Genomic DNA, 5,533 nt, shown 5'->3' on the forward strand with positions numbered 1-5,533 from the left:
CTCCCAGCCTCTGTTGCTGGGCACCTGGGCACCATTTCCAAGGGCATTTCTTCCTCTGCATCCCTTATACCTGTTGCTTCCAGAAGAACATGCTTGACAAACACGCCATGGCCTGGCTCTGCCCAGCGAGAATTTGCCTTTAGAACCAGTGCTGCACACCATGCTGCTGCTGTCACCCAGCACACACCTGATTTTACAGGTACAGCCTTTGTCAGCGGGGAGTTCAAAGAGGTAAGTCTTGATGCCTTTAAGGGAAAATACTTTCTGTTCTTCTATCCTTTGGATTTCTCCTTTGTGTCTCCCATGGAAATTGTTGCTTTTAGTGACAAAGTCTGCCCAGCAAACTGGACAACAGAGTTCCCTGTGATCAAGCCAAGTCTGGCAGCTTCCAGAGAGTACTTCGAAAAGGTCCATCAGTAGGCCATCCTGTGTCCCATGTATGTCTATCACTTCTCATGTCAGAAAAGAGTGAAAGAAAGAAAGGAAGGAGGGAGAGAAGGAAGGAGGGAGGGAAAGAGGGAAGGAAGGAAGGAAAAAAGAAGGAAAGAAAGAAAGAAAGAGAGAGGGAGGGACGGAGGGAGGGAGGGAGGGAGGGAGGGAGGGAGGGAGGGAGGGAGGGGACAGAGCCAGAATGCTTGGCATTTTGAAGATTATTATTTATAGACCGCAAAACCAATCATGCGGGCCTTGTCGTCCATCTTTTTCTCCCGTATGTGGACTCCTCGCCATTCCCGTGGGCCTCCAGCCCGCGGTGCTGACCCCCAACACCATGCTTTCAATTAAGTTGAAAAGTTCTGATGGAGAGATATTTGAAGTTGATGTAGAAATTGCCAAGCAGTCTGTAACCATCAAAACCATGCTGGAAGATTTGGGAATGGATGGTGAAGGAGATGATGACCCAGTTCCCCTACCAAATGTTAATGCAGCAATACTAAAAAGGTCATTCAGTAGTGTACCCACCATAAGGACGACCCTCCTCCTCCTGAGGATGACGAGAACAAAGAGAGGTGGACAGATGATATCCCTGTGTGGGACCAAGAATTCCTGAAAGTTGACCAAGGAACACTTTTGAACTTATTCTGGCTGCAAACTACTTAGACTTCAAAGGTTTGCTGGACGTTACATGCAAGACTTGCCAATATGATTAAGGGGAAGACTCCTGAGGAGATCGCAAGACCTTCAATATCAAAAATGACTTTACGGAAGAGAAGAGGCCCAGGTGCTCAAAGAGAACCAGTGGTGCGAAGAGAACTAAAAGGTTGTGCCCGACACTGTAACACTATAAGGATTGTTCCCAATACTGGTTGCACTGCTCTGCTTATAATGTTAATATTAGACAAACAGCAGGGAAATGCAGCAGCAAATCAGTTGTATTAGCATTATAGTGTCCTCCTTGCATGTGGAGTCTGAGTACAGATTCCAAGTTAAAGGCGGAGTTCCTCCAAGTGTGAGCGGAATTGTCTTTCTTTACTCTCGATAAAAGTGAGCTATGGGTTCTCTGGAGAGAGTAGCATCTTGGGCTTTTTCTGTCTTCTATAAAGCGATTTCTGCCTGGTTTATTGTCCAGTTAACTTCAGTGAACTTTTCAGAGTTGCCATTGTAAATAAAACAACTTATGAGAGGGGTTTTGTATTAGAAAAACTAGGATCTTTATTCAAGACTTGGAAACTGGAAGCAGGCAACTTGAAGTTACTGCTCTGACTGGGGTTGTTAGGATGTCTCCGGCCTCCTGAGCCAAGCAGAACGCTGCTCTTGCTTAGCTCGTGTGTGTGTAGCTGGGTTCTCTTCATTGAACCTGAGGACTGGGGTTTGTTTTTTCTTTCCTTATTACTTTTTGGGGGGTGGATTTATTTTTAATTTTTAATCACAGCTTTGAATATGTTGCCTAGAGACTTAATTATTACCCAGTCTGTGGTTTTGTGGGGAAATGTAACTAGACAATTTGTTAGGTTTCAATTTAAAAAAAAAAAACATTTAAAAAATCATGCTTGCATTTGTACAGACTGCTCCACCTTGTATTTCTGTGACAACAGCTGCAGCTTTCTTAAGATGGCTAGCTGCTAGCGGGAGTCCTTATCGGGACATCATGTAGCTAGTAAGTTCCCATGAAGGCCTGGTTCCCATTCCTTACATCACCTCTTCAGAGGGTAGAGGACTCTCTCATTAGCCTTACTTGAACCTTCGTCTACACAATTCTACTCAAGGGTCCTGACATTTCCTTTGGAATTTCCTCAGGTTAAACTTTATGGTCTGTTTTGTCATGAGACTCACAGGCAAAGTGAACCCCTGAATGCGTATGTGATGGAAAATGAATCATATGAATATAGTGGTAAGTGACTTAACTGATCATGCATGGTCCCGATTATCTATTACCTGACTTAGTATCTCTGATTAGGTGTCATTAGGGAAATCTGTTTAATCCAGGGATTGTATTTTGAAATTATTGTCTTTGCTTGGTATAAAAAATTGATATTTTAAAATAAAAAATTAAGAGTTTAAAAATTAAAAAAATGAAGAGATATGGTCATAGCTATTTTGTTATTATGACCCATTTTTTAGTCTGAAGCAAATAATTACCTACAGTAATATCTGACACATAATTTATAAACTTTTTCCTATGTTTATATTTTTATATAGTATAACTTTATATTTTTAATATAAACAAGGATGCAAAAGACTTGAAACATTGATTCTCAATGCCATTCTTCAATACTATTCCATATTGTTGCAAAGTTTTGAATCTGACAGTGACGATAACAAAAATGATATTGTAAATAAGAAGCCAAAATTAATATTTTCATCTGTATGTCAGAGAAACATCTGAAATTTCGTGTTTGTCACAGCACTAGTTACAATAAACAAGATATAGAATTAATCTAGGTGCCCATCAAAGGATGAATTAATGCAGAAAATGCAGCATATATACACAATTCAGTACTAGTCAGCAATAAAGACTGAAATCTGTCATTTGCAGTAATATGAATGGAACTACAGAACATCATGTTCAGTGAAATAAGCCAGGCATGGAAAAAAAAAGTACTGCATGTTCTCATTTGTATGTGAAAGCTAAAATGCTGATCTCCTAGAGGTAGAGAATAGAATAGTTATAATCAGAACTTGGACAGGTGTGAGGAGGTCAGGAAGGAAAGAGGATAATTAATGGGTGCAGGTATGCAATTAACTGAGAGTAATAGCTTCTAATTTTCTAATCTAGAGAGATATCTATAGTTAACAATAATTAATTAAATATTTCAAAAATCACTAGTAAAGACATTTTTAATGCTTCAAACACAAAGAGCTGACAAATGTCTGAAATGAAAGATAAGGCAATTATCTTTGATATTTCACAGTGTACCCATGGATTGAAATTCCTCACTGTGCCTGTAAGTAAGTACAATTATGATGTGTCAATTAAAATTTTAAAAATTATTATTTACAATTGATTGAACCATTTACCTAGAAAATTAAAATTTAGGTTATAAAACCAAAAATACATCCATAAGAGGTCAGTAATAAAATAAAAATATGAAACAAACCCATTTGACTTATTATGGACGGATGATGATGAGTAAGGAAACATAACACCATTTTCTGCTACAATGTTAACATGTGAAACATTCCCATATTAATATAGTAAGAAATGTTTAGCATCAAAATTACAAATAAGGGGCTGAAAAGATGGCTTAGCAGTTACAGAATTTGCCTGCAAAGCCCTAAGGACTCAGGTTCAATTCCCCAGTATCTATTCATGTAAGCCAGATGCACAAGGTGGCACACGCATTTGGAGTTCATTTGCAGCAGTTAGAGGTCCTAGCATGCCCATTCTCTCCCTCTCTCCCTCCCTCTCCCATTTTCTTTCTCTGTGTATCTATCTCTCTCTCAAATAAATAAAAATAAATAAATCTTAAAAAAAATACAATGAGGGCTGGAGAGATGGCTTAGTGATTAAGCGCTTGCCTATGAAGCCTAAGGACCCCAGTTCAAGGCCTCACTCCCCAGGACCCACGTTAGCCAGATGCACAAGGGGGCGCACATGTCTGGAGTTTGTTTGCAGTGGCTAGAGGCCCTGATGTGCCCACTCTCTCTCTCTCTTTCTCTCTCTCCCTCCCTCCCTCTTTCTGTCTGTCACTCTCAAATAAATAAAAATTTTAAAAATACAAATGAAATCATGTGATAAACACTTATCTACCAAAGTTCTTACTATATGTCAAAGACCATTATAAGAGCTTTATAAATATGATTTTATTTAAATCTTAAAACATCCATATGAAGTGAGTATATTATTATCCTCTTTAGCTGATAAGGAAACTGAGCTCAAAGGAGGTAACTTCTCCAGGGGTGTGTAGCTCAGTAGCAATAAGTAGGCTTGAACCGGAGCCTTCTGGTTTCAGATGCTTCAAGCATGACCCCTGCTATCTGACACATTAACTGCACTGCCTCAATGTGAAGACTCCATATCATAAAGAGGAAAAATACAGGAAATAATTGAAGAGTTAAATGCTATAACTATCAAATCTTAATACCATTTTTTGAATCAATCAATCTAACAGAGGGCTGGAGAGATGGCTTAGCAGTTAAGGCCTGCAAAGCCTAAGGACCCATGTTCTACTCTCTAGATCCCATGTACACCAGACACACAGAATGTGAGGCAAGCACAAGGTCACACATGCCCACTAGGTGATGTAAGTGTCTGGAGTTCAATTGCAGTGACTGAGACCCTGGTGTGCCAGTTCTCTCTATCTCTATGTTTCCCTTACTCTCTCTAAAAAAAAAAAAAAAAAAAAAAAAAAGAAGAAAGAAAGAACATTATGTTTACCTTGTGGTACATGTTTCTAATCTTAGCACTTGGGAGGCTGAAGCAGGAGAATTGTGAATATGAGACTAGCTTGGGCTTCATTGTGTGATAGAGAGAGAAGAAAGAAAAAAAGGAGGGAGGGAGGGAAGGAAGGAGGGAGGAAGGGAGGGAGGAAGGAAAGAAAAGAAAGGAGGGACGGAAGGAGTAAGGGGGAATGAAAGAAGGGGAAGGGAGAAAAAGAAAAAAGAGAGATGGAGAGAGAAAGGGAGAGGGAGAAAATTGTAGCTGGAATTTGTCAATTTTTTCACTTACCTGAGATTTTCTTTCTGCTAATAGGTGAACTCTTACAAGCTATTTTGTGATTGCTATTTCCCTTCCCTTCCCTTCCCTTCCCTTCCCTTCCCTTCCCTTCCCTTCCCTTCCCTTCCCTTCCCTTCTCCCTTCCCTTCCCTTCCCTTCCCTTCCCTTCCCTTCCCTTCCCTTCCCTTCCCTTCCCTTCCCTTTTCCCTGCCCTGCCCTGCCCTGCCCTGCCCTGCCCTGCCCTGCCCTGCCCTGCCCTGCCCTTCTTGGTTCTACATTTACCACTTTCCTTTAGTGTGATACAATTTTCTGTCATTTCCTTTTCTCTACCTTCAGGTTGGAACGCACACAGCCCAAGTTGGTCTAATTGCTTTGGACATGCGATGGGATAACATGTCATTGAAGTGGCATATGGGGGAGTAAAACCATTTACCTCAT

General features: G+C 40.4%; 1 pseudogene; it reads left to right on the plus strand.

The window, feature by feature from the left end:
- Positions 1-769: 769 nt before the first annotated feature.
- Positions 770-1,277, plus strand: LOC101594273 (annotated as a pseudogene).
- The last annotated feature ends 4,256 nt before the right edge of the window (positions 1,278-5,533 follow it).

This window comes from Jaculus jaculus, chromosome 1, assembly GCF_020740685.1.
Source record: "Jaculus jaculus isolate mJacJac1 chromosome 1, mJacJac1.mat.Y.cur, whole genome shotgun sequence".
NCBI lineage: Eukaryota > Metazoa > Chordata > Mammalia > Rodentia > Dipodidae > Jaculus > Jaculus jaculus.